General features: G+C 31.7%; 1 protein-coding gene across 1 annotated transcript in view; it reads left to right on the top strand.

Moving 5' to 3' along the window:
* LOC129966881 (obscurin-like) overlaps positions 1–24,326 on the top strand; it is a 291,121-nt gene that overhangs the window by 44,773 nt on the left and 222,022 nt on the right. The window lies entirely within an intron of this gene.

Here is a 24,326-nt window from a genome sequence, read left to right as displayed (position 1 = left end):
CTTTTGAAATATAAAATTAACATAAAAATATTATCTTCGCACTGCCTCATAAAACAATTACCTGGGACATACGTACCACCGCACCTTGCCGAACCTCCGCCGTTCCACTATTCAATTAATGCGAAGATTTTTCAAAAAAAAAAAAAAAAAATCGAATTGAAGGTTTTAAAGGACAGATTTCTCATTCTGCTCAACTTTCAGAATCATTAAACCATTACGCATAAAGTAGTAAAATTTTTTAAATCCAAGTTTATGATGCCTTTCAAAAAATTTGTATTCGCTAGTGCTTATCTGAAGTTAGATTGAACCAATTTAATATTTCCATTGCTACAAACTAATGTCACACAAACTTAAAGTCATATTGAAAGGTGCCCCGGATTCACTGCCTGGATATGGTCTAAAATTAACTCATTTATCAATCTGATATCGCTATTCAGTGAAAAGGGAAATATTTGTTGTACATGCCTGGATGTTTAAACTTCCTTGAACTTCGGTCGCTGGAGATATGAAACACCTTCCTGGTAAATTTTAGTAGCAATTCTCTCTTTCCGACTTTTTGGAAAAAGTTCAAGGATGAAAGTACAGTGCACATTCTTTTTAAAGAAAATTAATGCGCTGAATGCTTTGAAAAGTTTTGAATTTTAAAAAGCTAATTAATATCTTTTAGATTGTTTGGATAAAATAATTTACTGGTATTTTAATATTACAAAATGAACATTTTTAATTATTCGTTTAAAGAAATGGAATTACAACATCTAAAGGCTTGTTGGATTTGTAGATATAGTTAGTCAATTGTTCAGATTCTCAAAGTAATATGATTTTATTACCTGCAAATTTTTACTCAAAAGTTTATCAGATATTTTGACAATTTCCAATATTTCAACTTATGTATTTAAGCAAACATTTCGTCTTCAAATGATTTGTTTTTATTTTTGTATCTGTTCTCCTTTAAAAACTTTGATACAAAAGACATTTGAAAGTTAATTACATACTTCAGACGAAACATTCTCAAAGAAATCTTTTGATTGTAAGTAGCTGCTATTTAAAACTAAAATTAAAATTTTAATTCATTCGCACTTTAACAAAAATATCAGAAAATATAGATGGTTGAATTATTAAATTTTCCTTATTTTAAAAGAATCGTAGTATGACGATTTAATTTCAAATTATAATCAAAACTATGCAATTTTTTAGATCTTCTGGATGATAATTTTTTGGCGTACATTCAAATTATGGATAATTTTAACATGTGTTTCGAAATTTGTAATTTTTTTCATACTTTTCTTTTAGTTATATTAACCTAAAATATTCCATAAAAATACAAGTTATTTTTTTATATTAAACTCTATAATGAGTTTCTTTCTTTTTACAAATCTCTCAATTATGCACCAAAATAATAATATAAACTATATGAACATTTTTTTATAGAAAACAGCAGTTTTTATTTGTGCTGTTATTTAAAATTTTTAAAGTATAACGTTCTCTATATTTAATGTATGACATCTTTTTTTTAAATCCATTATCAGCATTAAAAAAATAATTTCTTTAAACAATTCTATATTAATTTTTTTTTTAAATTAGTGTTTAGAATTCCTTAAATTCGAATTCAGACATTGTGTTAAAGCTGCTTAAGAAAAAACACCGTTTTCTTTCGCTTTTTATATTAAAATAGAAAAACGATATCCCACCGGTAAAAAATTCAAACTTTGTTTATTCCATCTTGGGATTGATCTACAAGTTGCCATCTACAAAATGAGACAGCAAAAAATATTTCTTAAATAACGTTGCCATTCTAAAATAAACAAATAAATAAAATAAAATATTAATACATTTTCAACATCCTCCCACCTTTTGATTATAAATAATAATCAAAATATAATACTATTAGTTAAACACAGTTAAGAGATTCAATAAATGTCAACGTTTTACAAATTTTCAATTAATATTTAAATATAAAAATGAAAAATTAATGTGAAAATGTCCAATCAAAAACAAAATAAATCACAAGTTCAGTCTCTCTGGCAATTTAATTCTTCTTCCGGCTCTACTAAATTTCATCTCGTTGCCAGAAGTACTGTCAGAAGTTTTGGTGATGTCATTTGACTTATTCAAATCATCTGGTGTCATCGAAGTGGAGAAGTCATCAGAGGATGTTAACTCTAATGGATATATTCTTTGAATTGGTCGCAGGAAATTCTGCTGTGAAGTTTGCACTCGAACAAGTCGTACATGTCCATCTTTACCTGGTATGATTTCTGTGATACGACCTAAAGGCCAGACAAGTCTCTTTTTATTATCTGCTCCCACCATAACAATGTCACCAACAGTAACTGTACATTTTCTTGATTTTTTATTTCTCCGCTGTATGAGAGCACCCAAATACTCAGATCTGAAGCGATTTCTTAAGTCTTTAAGCACTGCTTGTCTGTATTTGAATCTATTGCTCACAGAATTTTGCTCTACAGCATCTATATCAGGAAGATTGCATTCATTCACAACTTGTATGAACATCGATGGAGAAATTGGTTTTATAGCTTCCTCTTCGCAAATGTAAGTTAGAGGTCTTGAGTTGATTACACGCTCGCAGTCTGCCAAAACCGTTATCATCTCCTCATAATTGAGACGTGCCTGTCCTAACACTTTCTTCAAAAGATCTTTTAAAATTCTAATTAATCTCTCCCACCATCCGCCCCACCAGGCAGCAGTTGGAGGATTAAACTTCCAGTCAATAGAGTTTATTGCTCCATATTTTTGGATGCGGTTCCAATCCAGTTGTTTTAAATAGTTGGCTGCTCCAACAAAATTGGAGCCATTATCGCAGTATATTGTTGTGCATCTTCCTCTGCGAGAAACAAATCTCCTAAAGGCCATTAAAAAAACATCAGTCGATGCAGCAGTAACAAGCTCGAAATGAACTGCTCTGTACACTGCACAAGTAAAAATCAGAACCCAGCTCTTCTTGTCTTTAAGGAATAAAGGTCCAGCCATATAAACGCCAGTTATCTGAAACACCGCAGCATCCTTTACTCTATTTTCTGGAAGGGGGGGACTTATAACTTCTATGTTCTTTGAGCTATATCTTTTACACGTAATGCAATTGGCCACCACATGTTTCACCGCTTTTCTTCCATTTAGGATCCAGTACTTTTCTCTAAGTGCATTCAATAGTATCTGGACTCCAGCATGACAGTTCTTAACGTGAGCATTATAGATTAACCGCTTTACCACTTCATGATTCGGAGGAAGAACAATAGGTTTAAGAAAATCTTCACTGTCCTTGCGATAAATAATTTTAGTTCTCAAACGGATGATGCCAAGATCGTCTTTAAATACTTGTAGGGTTTTTAATCTCTTTTCTTCTTCTGGGAGAAAAGACTCATTCTGTATCATAAATAAAACCTTCATTTCTGCTTCCTGAAATTCTGTAGCGGTTAATTCACCATGCTTCTTCTCAGTTATATTTTTGCAGTTGTTCATGAAGCGGAGGATCCATGCAACAAGACGAACTATTCTATCATAGTTCGAAAAATATCTGTAGTACCAGTTTGCAACACCACAGGCTTCATTATTTGATAATATAAAAGTCTTCTTAGACTTTTCCTTTCTAATCTCTTCTTCATTCCAACTTGTACCTAATGTCCATGCCTTTTGTAGCATTATTTTCGGACAGAGCATCACTGGTGCAGTGAATCCAAAAGGATCAAATACTTTATGTACTGTAGATAACATACTCCTTTTAGTTACTTTTTCCACATTAATGCCATCCAGCCATTTCATGTTAATTTTCAAAGTGTCTAATTTCTTATTCCAAATAAGACCTAATACCTGAGTTTCTTCCTTTGAATTAGTTTCACAGTCGCCAGACCATTCCCATTCTCTAAGATCAAAACCACCTTTTGCCATCAAGGTTTTAGAATTGTCAATGAATCGATCTAATTGGTCTTTACTGTCGACACTAGTAACGACATTATCAATGTAGAAACTCTCCAAAAGTCTTTTCTTCAAAGATTTTTCAAATCCTTCACATTTTTGAATATGGTACTCAATTACTGAAGCTAAAAGAAAAGGGCTACATTTTACCCCAAAAACAACTCTTGTGTGACGAAAAACTCTCAATTTCTTTTCTTCTCTATTTTCCCACCACAAAAACCGAAGGAAGTCTCTATCCTCTTTACGAATACTAATTTGCAGAAAAGCTTTCCTGATGTCAGCTATAACGCCAAGCTGTCCCTCTCTGAATCGAAGAAGAATATTTGGAATAAGCTCAATGAGATTAGGACCACATTCCAAGCACTGATTCAAAGATGGATAATTTGCTAATCTCGCTGAAGCGTCAAACACCGGACGAATTGGAGTAGTGCTGCTGCTTAGTTTTATCACTGCACGGTGAGGTAAATAATTACCATAAGAGTTCATTTCGTTGGTAGGAACTTCCTCTATTATGTCTTCATCTAACCAATTTAGAAGAATATTTTCATATTTCTCATACATATTCATAGCTATAAGTTTTGAGGTAGTGTAGTCGAGCCTTTTCCTCGCCAAATCCAAGTTGTCGGGCAAAGGTGACTTATCATCAGACCATGGTAAACAAACCTCATATCGACCATCTTTATTAATTGTTACCGTTTCTAGAAAATGCTCCTTGGTCCGAAGATCAATCTCGTTCTTAGATTTTTTCTCAACAGGATCATTGATTTCGATTGAATCTAATTTCCATAAATTTGTGATTTCAGCTTCATTTACAAATAAGGACAGCACTGTTAAAGCCAGGTTTTCTTCCGAAGATTCTTCCTGTGGTACCTTACCCATTAAGGTCCATCCTAAGAAAGTTTCTACAGCGACAAGACCTGAAGATAAGACTTTTCTTTTGCCAGTTAACATTTTCCCCATAACGTCAGCTCCAATTAGAATATCAATGCCTTCACAAGTATCGCTAATATCAGTTAGATTAATCTGATTTTCCTCTAATTCTTTTATCCAGGGACCTTTAAAAACCGGTCTAATATTGTCACAAATGATAGATTGATCCAGAACTTCAAAATTACAGCCGAAATTTCCAATCAAATTTCTCAATTTTACTTTATAACAATTATGTTTAAATTCATTAGTGATAACGCCACCAAAAAGAGAATGTACCAATTTTTCACATCGAACGGGTATATAATTCATTTCTTCAGCTACACTTTTCAAAATGTAAGATTTATGTGATGCAGAATCAAAAAGTAACCTCACAATTTTCTGTTTATTATCCGATACCAGTTTAGCTTTGAGAGTTTGAAGAAATATCTTAGGGCTGTGTTTATTAAAATTAGCCATATTAACATCTAGTGCGGGTTTATCTTCTTTTCCCTCTACAGACATCTTTTGCGAATCAAGCACATCACACATTATAGGAAAATGTTTTTTAGAACATATCAGGCATTTTAAAACTGCTCGGCATCTTTTAACTGCGTGAAATGGCGATAAACATGCAAAGCAGCATCGTTTTTCCTTGACTATTTTTTGTCTTTCCGATAGAGTCATTTTTTGAGCCGTAAAGCAATCTGAACTTGAATGTTTACCACCGCAAAAAACGCAAGATTTCTTTACATCTTTATCTGCAGCAGTCGTTAACAAACCTATAGCTGTAGGTACTTTATTTCTCAAATTCTCCGAGCTATATTGTTTCTTTTTCAAAGGTCTGTATTCTTGGCCCTTTCCTAAACCGAAACCGGCTACAGCCAAACATATTCTTTCTTCTCCTTCAACTTCCGTTTTCAAAAATTGCATCAAATTATCCAATCTTCCTTTCGCGTCAGAGTTAATACTGGAAATATTACTACGATTCCAAGCCTTTAAAAATTCAGCTGGGAAACACGATTCAACCATAGGATACAAAATGGATGCACATTTATCTGTGGTTACACCTAATGTTTCTAATGCTCGTAAATATGATTCAAGCTTATCATACAAAGAAGTTAATGAAAATGTTTCTTTTGTTTGCACAGAAATAATTAATTTTAATAATTCTCTCACATATACTTCCACTAAAATATCTTCTCTACCAAAACGCGATTTTAAACCATCAATAGCCTTTTGATAGTTGGCGCCAGTTGGCGGAAAACTTTCAACAACCTCTCTAGCACGAGAACCAGAAATTGTTGCTTGAACTAGGTACTGAAATTTGTCTTCTGGTGCGATATCCTCATCTTTATGTATTTGCTCAAATTGACTCCAAAATGGGAGCCAATCTTTAATATCGTCGCCAAATTGTCTAAATTCTAATCTAGGCAGTGTAAACTTTCTCTTATAATTATTTAAATCAGCAGTAGAATTAGCAGAAAATGACTGACCTCTATTTTGAGATTGTATTCTTGCCAATTCTATTTCTTTTTCAATTTCAAGCTGCAATCTTCTATCTTCCTTTTCAGCTTCAAGCTGCAATCTTCTATCTTCCTTTTCAGCTTCAAGCTGCAATCTTCTATCTTCCTTTTCAGCTTCAAGCTGCAATCTTCTATCTTCCTTTTCAGCTTCAAGCTGCAATCTTTTATCTTCTTTTTCGGTTTCTTCTTTTAATTTCCTTTCCGAAATAACATTACTTAAAAGTTCTTGAACGAATTCTGGATCATTCTTATATTCACAACTTTTTAAAATAAGATCTTTTAATCCAACTATCGTAATATTTTCTGATACGTCTTCTCCAATTTCAGACGCAACGTATTTCAGATCTTCTTTTTTAAAACCTTTTATTGCTTGAAACATCTTGATTTATTTTGTTTCGAGAAAATCCTGTCGCGGACGCCAAAAAATGTTAAAGCTGCTTAAGAAAAAACACCGTTTTCTTTCGCTTTTTATATTAAAATAGAAAAACGATATCCCACCGGTAAAAAATTCAAACTTTGTTTATTCCATCTTGGGATTGATCTACAAGTTGCCATCTACAAAATGAGACAGCAAAAAATATTTCTTAAATAACGTTGCCATTCTAAAATAAACAAATAAATAAAATAAAATATTAATACATTTTCAACACATTGCGCTGTTTGAAAAGGGACTATGAATTCATTTCTTAATTTGCCTATTAGAAACAAAGTATCTGTTTCTATTTTTCTTTTCTGCAATGAAATGAAATTTCAATTTGTTTTAACTTCGGTATTTTGGGAGCATCGATTCCCATGTAAACATTTCTTTGGCACAGCGACGGAATTTCGTCCCACTGAACTATATCAAGGGAAAGTCCTTCCCCTTTTGTTTCTCCCCGCACGACTGCCAATTAAAAACTTACAAGGTCGGAAATGGCAATAAACTCCATTTTTACTCGTATTTTTCCCTTCTCTCTCTCTCTCTCTTTTTTTTGTTTGCATTTTTGGTTCTCTTTTATCTTTTTTCGAAAATTCAGATGAATGAATAATGTTACATTTTTATATGTATGTTTGCAACTTTAGCTGGAGCATAGCTAATGTCTGGTATTTTAATTTATTCCTAGTTTTTGGTATTGAAAGTGCCAAAGAAATTATTTGTTTTGGACATTTGCCCCAGTTTAATTCCCTTATTGTTTTAGTCTGTTTCTGAATGATTCTGAAAAGTTTCGTGGCTGTTTATTGATTGGTCTGATCTTTCAAGAGCTGACTCTTTGTCAGGGGCTTTCGGTGCAACAGAGAAAAAATATTTTCCAGGCAGCGTGTGGGGAAGGCATAGGAAATACGAAAGTAAACAATGTGCATCGCATCTTGGCCATGCAGACTGCCACGCCCAATATTTTATTTGACAAGTTTTTTTAATAAGTAGTAAAATATAGAGAAATATATATTAATATCAGAAAAACAAGTATATGGAATGAGATATAAATATATAAAAAATATCTGACGCAAACATAAATTAACATCTGTGTATTCTTTTCCTTCAAATGAAATATTTTTCTCTAATTCCAGTTCAAAATATGTTGATACAGATGTTTCTGTAATATAATATAAAGAATTTGTTTCTGCATTCCCCTTGATAATAAGAAATTTTGGTCTAAACAAACTGACTGGTTTCAGTGCGTAGATATTATAAAAAAAAATGCTCGTGAGGACCAAAAAAACATTTAATCACCTTCAGTTTTAAATTGATATGAGTTTGACAATGAAGTAAGATTTAATAAATGTATATGTATATACAAGAGTTTTTTTAAAAAAACACTTGGAGAAGAGAAAGAGAAATATGAAAACTCCGAAACGTTCTTATATTCACAAAACAAAAAATACAAATAATCTTTAATCTAATAATTCTACTAAGGCTATTGCGCGGGTTTTATTTACTTGACGGATCTGCAAAATTCTATAAATATTTCGTAACTGATGGAAAAATGCTACACGATTCATGGTGGTATATTATACGATTTGTTAAAGAATAAGTGATGTTATTACGCGGATATGTTCTTTTATTAATTTTTTTGTTTGCTTTGTACAAGGTTGCTAGAATTAAAACATCACTTTCAAGAGTTCTGAACAGAAGCACAGAAGCAACAAACAATCCACAAATCTCTGTATATATATATATATATCCGAATGTGAAGAATTAGGAAGGGAGCGATAGAAACCGAAAAATGACAGATTTTTTTTCTTCTTTACTGTATGTGCGTTCATTAAGTTAGCCTTTGGATATTTTGGAGAATTATTACCAGTAGAGACTATTGTACCTTAAATCACTTTTTTTGTAAAACGACTCAAAATTAACAATTTACATTTTTATTTTGGTTATAGGTATCTTATTTTTTATAACACCTATAGTTATATAAAATAATTATATAGTTTATTATTATTTAGTTAGTTAGATTAGTTTTCATTATCTGTAAACAGTAAAATAGGAGAGATTAATTTAAAAAAATGTAACAAATAATTATTGCATATTAAGTGATTTATGGCACAAGAGAGTCTTGTACCTTGGAGCACATTAATTCCTGTTTCGTCCTGATTCCAGAGGCGATTAAAGAGAAAAGGACCTGAAAGCAATTGTGAGTTTTTGAAAGAACATCATTGATGAAAAACGACAAATAAATCTTTTCTGGTTTCCTTATAGAATGAATAATCTCAACTATTTTTTCTTCCCTTTGATTGGTCTTCGCGTCAGTTGACAATTGCCGATTTGTTGAAATATTCTTCCTTTTCAGATAATACCTTTCTAGCGTCGCATCAAATTCCACATTAGAATTTCTCTTTCCCAGATTGATTAAAAACCATAGAAATAATGTTTTAAATTTAACATTAGGCACTAAACACGAATCTAATTAAATGCTGATCTAATTAATGAATTGAATTAATTTATTGAGTTCTAATCTGGACGAATCTGATTAAATTCTAATCTAATCAACGAAATGAATTAACTGATTGAATTCTAATTTGATGAATCTAACTAACCATATTCCATAGATTAGTGAACCGAATAAGGTGATGTTGTATATGTTGGGTATCCATGTTGTAGTGTAACAAGTGCAGGGCAAAATACATGGACAGCGCTACAAAGGGGACTCAAAATTCATTTAATTGCATTTGCATTTTGTAAAAATTCTTATTATTCAGACTCTTAATTATAATTTCTCTTATAATTTGAGGGGAAACAAACAGAATGCTGGCCTTTTTACAACCGGAGAAACCATTCAAGCTAAATTTCTGAAAACAAAGTAAATAAAGGTTTTATGCTACAGAAACATATGACCAAAGGCCCTGTTTGTAAAACGAAAAAGCTCGGTGAGGCTTTTTCAAAAATTTGTACCTAATGAAGGCAAGGAGCAGTCTAAGATGTTCTTAGAAGCTCTAATATATCGATATATTAGCTAATAAATAATAATTATAGTAATAAATATATCGATGTATATATAAAGATCAATATATCGATTAACACCATAAATATTCTCAGGATTTCTTGTGGTATACCTGGAGATAAAAAATAACAGCAGCTATATTCATTCCGATTGCATATCGGTTGAAGTTCGTACAAATATTGAGGTATAGAATGTTATTCCTGTTTACAAAGAAATGCTTCTATTCACTTGCTATTATTCATATTTATGGCTTGTTTTGCATTAAATGATTTGTATGGATTTTATCTTAGTTTTCTAAAAGTATAATGTCAATGGAATGAACATGGCATAAATATACCATGGAAGTAGAAAGCATATGCGTTGAAGTAATATGTTCGAAACTAATTAATTAGGGAAATTGGGAATTTTATATAAATATAATCATTTTAAATTATCTATGGTCTAGAAATAAATCTTTAATAATTCAAACTCTGGTTTCACTGTAACTTTAACTTCTTAGTTGGATGAGCCATTAATTTTCCAACGGAATCAAAATACCGTGTCAAATTCTTTTCTGCAACTATATAATGTATGAGTACTTTCTCATTGTTTCTCTTTCCTCTTTTCTTTGAAGTTATGAAAAATAATACAGTTATTTCTTCAAACACGCAAACGCACGCGCACGCACGCGCACACACACACACACACACACACACACACACACACACACACACACACACACACACACACACACACACACACACACACACACACACACACACACACACACACACACGCGAAATTACTCAGTAATAAAATCTCAGAGTTAATTTGCAAGCAGTATGTAGCACAAACTGATCGAAGAACAAGAAAAATTTATGAAGAGAATTTCTTCTTGTAGGCTTTCTACTGTATTTAATTAATAGAAATTTTCAAAAATTCTTAAACGCGGTATTTTTTATTTTTATTTTTTACAGTGGCTTTTTTATTTACGATTGTTTGTGGAAATATACCAATGAAAATAAACAGTGTTATTATCCATAACAATGTTACAATTTTGTTGTTTTAATTTAAACAGAAAAAATGTTTGTGTCGATTATTGTTTCCCCAACAAATGTCTGAACAGAACTTTGTTTCACACAACACAGCGTTAACACTGTTATAGGTAAAAAAAAGCATCACATGCCATTATTTTAAAGACGTACTTTAGTGAGTGATCTCTTGCACTTTTCAGTTGATAAAAATTTAAAAATGAATCGAAGACTGTTTTTCAAAAGGCTTCGAAGGTTTTTCCGCAGGTATATCTGCTGCACTAGGGCGGATGATTTCTGCTCTAACATATACGTAGGGGAAGATTTTTATTATTTCCCTGTTCCTCAGCCACCCATTGAATCATGGTACGAATTAATAACTTTGTATAAGGCACCCTTAGACTTAGAAATTGTACCAATACCATTTGAAACAGTATCATCCTCCTCCACCGAATATTTTACATGCCCCGAAGATAATAGTTCAACTTCATCATAAAATAATTATATCTCTCATATTTGAAAACAATAGTACTTGAAATAGCCTATAATGACGATATTCCTCAACATATATGTTAGAGCAGAAATGGTTGCTTAAAATGTTACTACAAGCCAGTCTGATTGAGTACTGACAAGGGAATAGTTGGCTATATTTCCAAAATGACAAAGAACATCATCGGTTTCTTGTCAGCTCTGTGGAAAATCATGTTGATTGCTGGAAGATAATGGAATACTTCTACTAGTATTTCCAGTTCTGGTGCTGTAGTACCTTTCCTGCCGACCGCTTCTGAATATTTATAAACAAGAAATAGAAGCGCAGTGTTGAAAGCATTGATATGTAAATTGTAACACAAATATCAACTTTTGAAACGAAAACTTTCAGGAAGAAAGCCTTGAGACAAATCTGTTTCAACATAGTGACAATGGAATGGAGTTATCTGCTTTCCATCACAAAGAAGGCCATAAATCGGATAGAGAGAATAGAAAACCAGTGCAAATCAAATTCTTTTGTCCTGCTCTGTTGGTTGTAATCCAGATACTAATTTTTGAGATGTACTCATTCAGCGAACAAGCCTGAAGATAGCGTGTTTCATCTCTTCGACAATGAAATAGAGTAATACGCTTTCCATCAAGTCAAAGAACATCAATGGATCGAGAGGAAAGAAAGCCAGTACTAATCAAATGATATTGCCTTGATCCGTTGGTTGTAATCCATATATCAATTTCCGAGACGCACCCATTCAGCGAGCAAGTCTCAAAACAAATATCTTTCAGGCGTGTGGCAAAAGAATAAAGAAATCTGCTTTCTATCAAGTCGAAAATGTCATCTGATCCTTGCTAGCTTTGTTGATGAAGATATTGATTACGGGGAGATAATTAAGCGTATCTAAAGTATGTTAACTAGAGATGCATGAACAAAACTATCAAAATGTCTCTATCATATCATACAAAGAGGATGAAATTGAAATAAATTCTGATTCTTGATTCGTATGCAGAATTAATTCTTTGAGCAGAAAAAATATTTTCATTAATAAAATAAGAAATGGAACATCAGTTTCATATTAAAACAATCTACCTTTTTCAGCCATTCGCAACCAAGTCCATGATTTTTTAAAGAAAATTACAAATATGCTAATAAAGTACAAATAATATGCGCAAATACAGATAATACTACGAGGATGGAATCTTTATTTATGATTCTAGACTTGGTGTACATACGCTGGATACATTAAACTGGAATGATATTCATTTAAAATAAATGAAATATATTTTCACGAGTTCTTCAACGATAGCAGAAATACTGAACCAATTTCTTCAGTCGTGAAAATGAAAATTGTGTCCGTCTTTTTTAATAATGCTGTGCTACTGGATGAATATTTGCGACTTATGAGGCAGTCCATTTCAAAACTATAACGGCTTCGATTTATGAAGATTAAACTTAATTATAAATACGCCGCATCGTGACTTTAAACTCTTCAGGAAAGTGATAAACATCAAGAAATACAAACGTCTACTATGAATATCTACATATAATGTTCTAGCAAAATATCGCTTCCAAAAGGGAGCAACCGTATTAACTGATAATCATGTTATGGATCCTTAAGTGAGAAATAAAATATGAACTTTATTCCATCCCGAATTAATATGAAGTAACATGCTGATTTTTTCGTTTGGCTCTCTTCAGTTGAAAAGATTCCGGGAGTCTACTTTCACATTTTGAATATTTTAGTGCGCTCTCAATGAAATGAGGTGCCCTTCACTCACGACGAGTTACTTCCAAATACGATCGCTCTGATTATTTCTATTCACATGAAGACTGTTGAAGAATCTTCAGTAATTTGGAAATAGACTGAAAACTATATATTCTAAATTTTAAATAAATATCTCCAACTGGAAGACATTAATTTAAATTGTAAATAAATATATTTATAAACTGACAAGACTTTTTACTTTTGAAAATAAAACAATTGTCTTCACAATTTTTCTTTCTCACAATTTCAAATGTGAGGAGTTGGGGTTTGAAATGGTTTAATATTCCCGAATTTTTAGTATTACGATGATTTGCGAAACCTGTCTTGAATAACCATATTATTTTTATATATCATGAACCAATTTTTTCATTTGATAGAAAAAACACAGCAAAAATTAGCTTTTAAATTGCTCTATTGTACGAATAAAATTTAATTCTTTTTATAAACTGTTCTGTAACATATTATTCCTAAATTCAAGTATATATGATTATTATGCACCTGGAAATTTTCATTTATTTGTTTTTGGATTCGACTTCTGTTTGTAGAAACTGCACGATGTGAAATAGGGTTGTATTATAGAATTTCATAATTAAGAACCGTTATAAGTGGGAAAGTTTTTATTTCTCGTATTTGAATTATAGAAAAAGTATCGTAATTGTCGAAGAATTCGGAATCAAGATTTTTACAATTCTTCAAATTTTAGATCTCCCTCATTTCGAACAATACATTTTTGGTATTATGTCTATCTTTTTTGTGACGTAGATAACACAAAAATAATTTTAACGAAACAGATGAAATATTCTATATGGTACTTCGTAGATTTTTAGATTTCGTAGATTTTAAATTCGTCGATTTCTATCAAATTTTGAGTAAAATCCATTCACAGAAAGTCAGTGTGTCCGACTGTTCGAATGTAAGTGAACACGATAAATACAAAAAAGAAAGCTTCATGGATAAAATGAAGTTTATAGATTTAAAATCTATTATATAGACACCAATCACATTTTGAGCGAAATTCAATGAGGGTTTGGCTGTTTGTCTTTCTGTATTTTCAGAAATATGTAATCGGGATAACTGAAAACATGATGAATATACATGAAACATGAATTTACTAAAAACATGATACCGTTTCAGACCTTGCTGAATTCGGAAAAAAAGAGCTTAAAAACGTTTTGAGATAGACAATTAAAATTCGCCATATAGACATCAGGTCATATTTGTAAATTTATATAAAAGTTTCCAGATAATTTGTGTAATGGAAGTGTGTCTATCTATCTGTTGAATTACAGATAATCACGATAACTACAAAGTGTAAAAGAAGCTACATATATAAAATGTGATGCACAGGTTTACTATGTAAAATGTAGATGCTTACAACATTTTGATTCAAATCTATTTAAGAGTTGACTTTGTGTAGGCCTGTAGCATATAAACGCAATGACTTAAATCAGTGAAATTCGGTATGTGATCTTGCGACTGCAACTGTAGCGCCTTGTGAAATTTTCGTTTCAATCGGTCGAAAAAAAAAAGACTCCAAGAATACAGATATGCACAATAAAAATACCAAATTCACGCCAAATTCTGTTCCACAGCCTAACCCGAGATCCATATGATGGGGAGAGAGAGAGATAAAACTTTCTTTTTGGAGAGGATGTGAGAAAGCTTCGGGAGACTACTCCCACTGGTTTTCATTGGATTAAATCTAAGAAAATAATTAGCCAATCGGTCGTCACAGTCATTCAAAATATAAAAAAAATAAAATGTTGATTAAAACTTATATTTTTTATTCTGAATGATACGAAATTTACTGAAATGAAAGGAATTTTTATGAATGCGAAAATAGTACTTTGAAATTAGATGAAGATTAGAATGCTGTATTTTTAAAAAATAAAGGCGCCTCTTCGGCATTAAACTGTAGTTATAAAAATATTCCGAATTTCTATGAAATTTATACTTTGTATTTCCCTTGTAGAGTTCAATGAATGACCTTATGTCGCTGTAGAAACGTTGTTCGATTAATTATCCATCGTCAGATACTGTGCAGATTTAAGTAAATGTTATCTTTTTTTGGCCATAAGAACACGATTGTTGTAAACCTGGTGAAGAATTTGTTTGCAAGAGAAATTTTATTTTATTTGATTTATTATCTTTTTTTACAGAAAACCAAAACAACAATAATAACGAAAAATTCCAAGGATTATTTTCTTGTTGTTCTGTCATTCGAACTTACAACGGAGGAAATTCAATCTACTTTCAAAAAGTAGTCAAAATATCAGGTTAATAAGTATTTCGTTGTTCTGCCCACGCCATCTTTCATCGCAGCCTATTTTCAATTCCTTATAAATTCTGCGCTCATTTTTTTTTTTTTTTGGTTTTTTTTTCTCAGAGAAATTTATTATCGGTTCCTCACTTTCAATTTCATTTGCTGAAATTCGGAATATCAATTTTCTCCAAAATATTTAACTTCAACTCGCTTTTTTCGGATAAATGAGAATATTTAGTGAACAAAAATATGTCCATCTGAGATTATTTATATTAAACCGGATACATATGGAATTTCTTTTTTCCTTCTCGAAACACAGATCCTAGAAAACCTAAATTCTATCAAATACTAGTTGTTGAATTAATTTATATCATGGCGATATACCTGACCTTGATTAATAATTAAAAAGATATCTTCATGGTAACATTCATGGTATGATTGTCAATGACAGAGTCTAGGTTTACATAGGAAACCTAACTAGTGATTTGAATTTTAGAAATTTGTATACGAAGTGAAGATTTCGAGATATTAAAATGACTGAAAAAATAATTTTTTACATTTTTATGAACATGAGATTTATGGGGGGGGGATTTCTCTTAAATCAATTGTTCAATTTTACGTCTTCTGGTAATGGCGTTCAGGGAGTGTGCCTTGCCTGTCCAAACCTACTGTTCATGTTTTATGTAGTTAAGTGATGCAGATGGTTACCATATGTATATATATTTTAATTTTATATATACATTTAATCATCCATCTTATGAAATGATTTGTTTTGATTCAGAGTAAAAAAAAACTTGCGGCAATTAATTTGTGATTCAGTTTTTCAGACAAACTTCTTAAATTTTTGTTTCATAATGAGCTATTTAACATGAATTATTGCAACTAAAATTAAATTCATATTTGATCAAAACAAAAATAATAATAAAATTTCAGTTTTTTTAAAAACCTTTTGTTTAAAGTTTTAACAGCTAAATATTAAAAGTTTAAATCGTGAACTTTACTAGCCGGAATATATTCAGTACATTTTCATTTCGTTTCATATCAAAATTTAGTTCATGCAACAATAAATATTTTTTCGCTTTTTCTTTCGTATTTTCTATCTATTTCTTTGTTATTTGTAACAATGAATGTTTTTGGCCTTTCGAAGCTCCAATAAGTTCTTTAACTAAATCAGAGCTGGTTGATATTACCATCAATTTTATTGATAAATTGCAGACGGTGACTAATCAGATGGGATAAAAAATATTTATATTTTGATTTATTTGCTCCTAGGCAGAAAGTTTCAGGAGATCGCAGGCATTTTGAGGATTACACCTTTGGAAAAAAATAATAAAATAGGCTTTAGTATTTGCTCCGGGTGTCCTTTTATGTATATGATAATTGTATAAATTCGAACCCGATGTATCGATAACCTTTAAACAAATGGCATTTTGACAATATAGTGCAATTAATCTCGAATATAACCACCATTATTGTGTATGACATATTTCCATTAATCCACTAATTTGTCAATTCCATTTTTGAAGATTGATTTGGATTTTCCTTTAAAATAAAATCGTGAGATACATTTTTGCTTCTTCCCCTGGCTTTAAATTTTTGCCATTTGATCCATTCTGCAAAGACTGGAACACGTGATAATTAGATGACGTAATATTATTTGTGTTGCAGAATTTTTCGTTTTAACTCTTTCAGTTTTCCCAGCGTTTCCTATGTAGTATGTAATTTGGTTGTGTCGGGAGGGAATATTGCAGCTTTTCGTTTGCCAATATGAAACGTTTTTCTCAAATAGTTATTGCATCGAGTTTAGTGAGCTTTCTTATTTCGTCGCTGTATTGCTATAGATAACTTGAAATGAATAAACCTGACGGTGTACCACCAAGCTACAATTTTAAAGGGTGCAGCTCAGTCTTTGCGGCAAGTTCTGCACTTTCATCTACTTTTTTCCATGTTGTTTTGGGCCGAACATTGTCATCGTATAAAATCCATCAAAATAACCACACGATGCAAAGAAAAAAAAAAAAAAAAAAAAAAGGCCTTTTAATGTAACGTGCGAGGAAAGAAATGGATGATGCGAAGGCGGAGATGCGATGTTTAGGAATCGAGTTTTTAGGAATCGAGATGTTTAGGAAACGAATCCGAGCGTTTTTATAGGACGAAACGCGGTCTAATTATTAAAGCTGAACTTTTACTGAATACTTTTTTAGTTCTATTTTTTTTTTTACGTGTATGTGAGAGTTATGTCGCTCCTGACAGCATTTTATTTTAACTGAATATTTTGTATTGATATGGCTAGTTCAAATGGTGTAAAAAAGCTTTCAGGAGTGGTACGAAGAAAATTTTATGATATTAAATACTATGATCAAGTAGCAGAAAACGGGGAATTATTTATTCCTTTCACATGTTCTTCGAAACGAGCCAATCAAATTGCTGACGTTTCTATTAGCACCGACTTCATACCGATAGAAAAAACATCCAACGTGAGGCAAGAGATGAACTTTATCAAACTTTTGTTTCACCTAGTAAAAAAGAGTGAAAAGGGATGTTCATGAAAAACATAAATTGACGAATTCGAAGCGCAACTGTGCAGTGCACAAGCACTGGCCAACGCAACTTGCAAAAATGTGTTTGATGTCCGTTGCATAGAATGAATAGCAAATGAAATAAGTTCAAAATTAATTTTTACAAAATAATATGAATTCTTAAAACCGGTTTTCTTAATTTAAAAACCGGTTTTCGAATCTGACAAATTTACTTTAAAAAACCGGTTTTTTAAAACCGGGTTTGAAAACCGTCAAACCCTATCTTCCAGTATAAAATACCCGATCATAAATAATTTTTTTCGTATTCTCAGAGCAGGTCTACGGATTGCTTTCTTGGTTTAGTTTCAAATTTCTCGCCTTAAAGCATTTTAGGTCAAAAATGAACTTTTTCATTGTTCATTTAAAACAATGTTTTACTCAAAAGTTGACCCATTTTATTAATATTTGATGTTTAAAACACCATTTTATCTATCAAGTGCAAGAAACGGATTCGAAAGAAGCATCGGAATTTTCCTATAAAATATATTTTGATGTTATCTGTTAAAAGCGGACATGAGCTTTTACAATGACACCTCTGGATTCAAGGTACATGCGATAACTATTTGCTAATTTGAGGCATGGTACACGGAGTTTTTTAACTCGAAGTTATAGAATGAAATGAGCATGGACTAATTTAAGATAAAAATTAGAAAATTAATGAGAATTTATTTAAATTCATATATATAGCAGCTTTTATTAGAGATGGTAAGTTAGTTATTAAAAATTAATATATCAGTTGATAATACTTTTATCGGCATTAGAAAAGGTTAATTTTGATTATTCGATTATTTAGGGTTGTAAAATATTTCTTGGCATAAATTTTTGAAGATATCAGAAAAAGGTTTGAAAGCTCTGATGTCACATTTTCCTAATTTACATTCCTGACAACTCAGCTAAGTCAAACTTGTCATCCTGCCAAGAAGACTCAGTATGCTTTGTCAATTGTTTTCAAAATTTGGTTATCCGGTTAAAAAAACAACAATCATGGTTGATTTTCGAAATGAATCCAACGTAATGATATTTGTTTGAATAAGTGAAGTACCAGGACAGACGGGAGTGTTCTGCTGGCACTTAAGTTCAGTTCTCTATCAGTAAGGGAAATTTTTCGTTACTCGGAGAAAATGCGGAGGAGATAAGATGGTGTTGTTCGCCTACGTTTCGCCGACTATAGCAACTGCTGACGGAGCATTCGCACTCGCACCACCCCGCGGAACGAAGGGAAGGCTGCGGTTGGTTGCGGTAGGGTGGAGTTATTTACAGATGTCGAGGTCGATCACCTTGCGCAATAAAATACACCTCTGTTTTGTAACATTACGCGAAATAAAAGATGAGACACTACAATTCGAGGAATAGGATTCGTGGATAGCTCTAACTGGATTTCGTCATTGACAAATCAAAGAATCTCTAATATATGACTGACGCTTCCTTTTCCCACATAAAAAGCAAGTATTATAAGGAAAAGTTATGATAAAAGGGTAATATTTTCGTACTTTTGAAGGAGATAAGAAATTTCACTGTACATTCAATGAAAAAAAGAATCTATGTGTATTCATAGAACATTTAGATTGTTGAATTTAGAGCATATCATCATCGGCACGTCGATAAGCCCAATGTGGCATATGCCTCGTGATTTTTGACATCACAGTAATTGAACCCATTAGTTGCAAAAAAGTTAATTCGAAGAAATCTTAATATCATGACAGCAGAACCAACTTTACTTGAAATTTTTAAAGTTATTATCCCGATTTTAAGTGGGCCTGAGAGCATAAATTTTAGTGTCTTAAAGTCCTTTTGAGCATTTTTCAGATTCTTCAGTGTCATTTGGAGGAAACATTACTTCAGCAAACCATGCTCATTCGATCCATTTATTAAAAAAATTTAAATAAATTTATTTTACTTTGACTCACCGAATCTAACGAAAAATCGAATCGAATGAAATTCCCAGGGGACACATTTTATCCAGTATTGGATAGGCAATTTTCAGGAAAAATCTCGTACCAAATTTCTTCCTTCTTGTTGGGTGCGTATTTGAGTTATTTATTGTTTTAACATAAGAGAAAGTATATAGGTAGGCTTATAAATAGAGAGATACGAGATCTAAAGTGTTTCATGAAACTTTCGAGGGCAAATTTCCTTGTTGTTGGCATTACTTTTTCTTTTGTCTATATAAATCGCTTACGCGAGTGTAAAAATGTGTACTTGCTTTGAAATTTCGATGGAATCATTGAAATGTAGTGTTCATATGTCATGTTAGATAGCCCTCCTTTAGTAAAGTTCTCTGGAGGAGTTATTTGAGTCGTCTCCTTAATGGATTCGAGAGATACTGCAGAGTGCAGATGCGCTCTTGGCATCAGAGCACTTTTCGTGCTGTCTTATCTGAAAAAAGAGCTATTTGAGGCTGGAGGATACAACCCGTGTAAATATGAGAATTTATAACCTTATTTACTTCCTGCCTTTTGTATGCGAACAGATTTTGGATGGTGTGAGTAGTTTTGATTCCGCGTTTGCAAAATGGTGGAAAGTACTACTTTTTAAAGCTGCTTAAAAACCGAGGTCAGTATTAATAAGAATCGAATAATCAAATTGACCAATCATATGTATCTAATTTCAAACTTTGAAAAAAATTATTCAATGATTTGGCCTGGAGGAGTCGAAAGTTAGTTGCTCATATTTCTCTTGAATATCCAGAGTTCTAACATCAACTTTTATTATAATGCTATATTGGTATATTACCACATATTCTTTAAGTTGTGTATAGTTTAGTTTTGTATAACTTTTCTATAATTTTGTTTATTATAAGCAAAATAAGTAAAATTTTGTCATGTCGAAATTTAGGAAAAAAAAATATTTATAAATATTTAAATATTACATTTTTATATTTTCTTAATTATCTGTTTTATTTTTATATAATGCATACAAATATTACGTATATCAAATATATATATATATATATATATATATATATATATATATATACAGTGGTGGCCAAAAGTGTGGACATTTCTTGAAAGTTTCATGTTTTTCAACTTTGCGTGCTTGTAGAATATATTAATTTTCACTTAAATACAAATGTTTATATATCAAATTGAAGGTAATTTAATGTAAAATTTAATAACAAAAACAGTATTACAATATCTGTATTACAAAAAAAAGTTACGCTCATTTTAGTAAGATCTATCTTAGATTTGCATTTTTTTAAAGTGATACTTACACAATCAATACTTAGTAGGATAACCCTTATTTTTTAAGACAGCTTCACAGCGTCTTTTCATCGAGTGAACGAGTGTTTGGAGTTCATCTTTCGTAATCACACGGTGTCAAGAATCAATTATAGATTCAATAAGTTGTCTTTTATTGGAGGGACGTTTTTTTCGTACAAGAATTTTCAAACGTTGCCGCAAATTTTCAATTGGATTGAGATTAGGACTGTTTCCTGGCCATGGTAATACATCTATGCCTTTATTTTGAAACCATGCATTGCATACTTTTGCTGTGTGGCATGGAGCTGAATTCTGATGAAAAATAAATGGTGATTTGTTGGGGAAGAAATCCCTGATGGAAAGTATCAATTTTGGTTCCAGGACAGTTTCGATGTATTTTTTGGCATTCAGGATGCCATCAATCACTTGAATTCGGCCCATACTATCTGCAGAAATACATGCCCAAATCATGGCATTTGTTGTAGTTTTTATAGTTGCTTCAATGCAATCAGGATGAAGTCCTTCACCTACTCTACGTCTCACATATTTTCTACCATCACTACCAAAGAGCGATATTTTAGTCTCATCGCTCCAGATTACTTGCTTTCATTGATTTTCTGACCATTTAATGTGTTCTTTTCACTTAACTCGTTTTCCGCGTTGCTTTTGATTTAAATATGGTTTTTTCCTTGGAATTCTAGCTTGTAGTCTAAATCCTGATAACCTTCTTCTTATTGTTCTTGAACTTACTGCAATACCCGCTGCATTCATTTAACATCTAATGGCATCTGATGAAATTTTTCTATCTTGAAGGCATAGCCGTTTAATTTTTCTATCGGCAGTAGCACTTCTGCACTTTTTTCGGCCTGATTTGGCCTTATTTTCCACTGATTTCGTTTTTTCATAATGTAAACAGAACTTTCGTACACCAAAACAAGTCACTGAACCACCAACTTGTCTTGCAATTTCAGCATAAGAGAGGACAATTTCTCTCAATATGACAATTCGGCTTCTTTTTGTAGATGTTCAATCAGTTCTTCTTGTTGGTGACATTGTTTAAAATTAGTTTAATTAGAAAAAAGGACTTAAAATATTCAAAAACAGCAATACTCTATTTAATTGTACTTGTATGCATCATTCCGCAAAATATTTCCACAACAATAACTATTTTACATACCAAATAACCTAAACTATAGTTACAGACATTTGATGGGGTCCTCAGAACAGTGTTTGTGATTGGCTAGTACGCTTTTATTGCAAAACACGTCATTATTCAAAACGATTTGTGTTTGTTTGTTCTACTAAAATGAACGTAACTTTCTTTGTAATACAGATATTATAATACTGTTTTTGTTATTAAATTTTACAATAAATTATCTTCATATTTGATACATAAACATTTGTATTCAAGTGAAAATTAATATATTCTACAAGCACGCAAAGTTGAAAAACATGAAACTTTCAAAAAATGTCCACAATTTTGGCCACCACTGTATATATATATATATATATCGAGAAAAGTTGCGAATTATTATCAGCATTCTGCAAAACAGGGAGAAAACACAAATCATTCCTTTGTTCGTCTATATCCGGCCATTTACCTAAACGTCTTCGAAACCGAATCTTCATTGCAAAATATGGGTTCAAACCTATTCTTTTCACGATAGAATTTAGGAGCAGTTCGTCAAACCTTTTCAGAAAAATTTAAAAAAAAAAATGTGTGAATGTGAAAGCATTTGGATATTTTTGATCATTTAGTACATCTTTTGTTTATCGTCACATGCATTGCATTAAAAAAACATATCTATGTTTGCTATTTTCTTCCCCTTAGAGATGACTACATTAAAAGGTTGATTTTTTTTGCGAAATTATGAATTTTTAAAATTTAATATTCCTAATGTTTGAGCAGGTTTCTTTATACAACTGGTAGAATTTTATTTCCGAGTATATTTTTTGGAAAGATGCACTTATTTTTATATTTGCATTTACATACGTTTAAATGCTATACTTTTACATCTTTTCTCATATTCTAATCTTTAATAGAATTTTCTAAAGAAAAACCTCAAAAAATTAAAATCTAATGCATTTTTTTTGTGCAAATTGATATAATAATTTCTCAATATGTTTTAAATCCCTGAACAAGAAAATAATTCATCTATTCATTTAGAAATATTTTATAGTAGCTGTAGTGCTTTACAATGTGCAAAAAAATTGAAAATTTAGCGTTATTTATCAGTCGAGCCCAAATATCTAAAGAACAGATAGAAAAAAAACTTATTTTTTAGTTCAAGAACTAGAATATATATTTCTTAAGCTATCTGCAAAATTTTCAGCAAATCATTTGATAAATTTCTAAACTAAAGATTTTTTTTCCATTTTGATTTCATAGATGTTTTTTTCAGTCTTTTTTATACAAATATTCAAAAATATAACTATTTTCGAACGTCTTTCAAAAAAATCATAGGGACCGTTCACATACTTTTGAACAAAATAAATAAATCAAAATGAATCCCCCCCCCCTAAAAAACAACCCCCCCCATCACCCAATGATTGGGAGAGGAAAACGAAGTGAAAGGGAAAGGAAGGAACCAACAGTTGGAAAAAAAAATGTGTCGAAGAGGAGAACCCGTTCATCTAAATTTTGACTCGGCTTCTCGGATCTCGCAAACATGTTTCGCAGGCGAGGGTCGTTTTTGCTTAGTCTCGTCAAACAATCTGCCAGAAGAGACTGCTATTTTGAGTCGTCCCTCACACAACGTCCCGTTCTGTTCCGGCTGTCCTCCCAATAAGAGATGCTCTCCACTCTTTTGGTGCAATGTCGATGAGCTGATCGTTTCTTCTGAAGAGAACCTGTAAATAAAGGCTCATTCGGGAGCCATAGTACCTATTTAAAATTTATTCATTTTGCGTGGCGTTATCACACGTTTTATTTCATCTTAATTTTTATGTTTTTGCAATTAAATTCATGAAGTCTAGTGTTTTCGTACATTATTTCATTTCCGCTATGCTCCACCCATATTTTTTTTCGTATATTTTGGGTGCCTTCCTGATACAAGACAAAAGCGGCAGCCCCTAGACACTTCAATTTAAACGGACATTCACAATAATTGAAGAAAATACGCTCGCCATGGAATTTCCATTTTGTATTAAATAATCCGATTGTAGACAACTTAGAATATCTACATAGAAAAAAAAAAAAAAAAAAACTTGCGACTTTAGGTACGATGTTCGAAGAGTTCGGAAT

The sequence above is a fragment of the Argiope bruennichi genome, chromosome 4 (assembly GCF_947563725.1).
Source record: "Argiope bruennichi chromosome 4, qqArgBrue1.1, whole genome shotgun sequence".
Lineage (NCBI taxonomy): Eukaryota > Metazoa > Arthropoda > Arachnida > Araneae > Araneidae > Argiope > Argiope bruennichi.
This window is presented reverse-complemented; position numbering and strand designations above follow the sequence as displayed.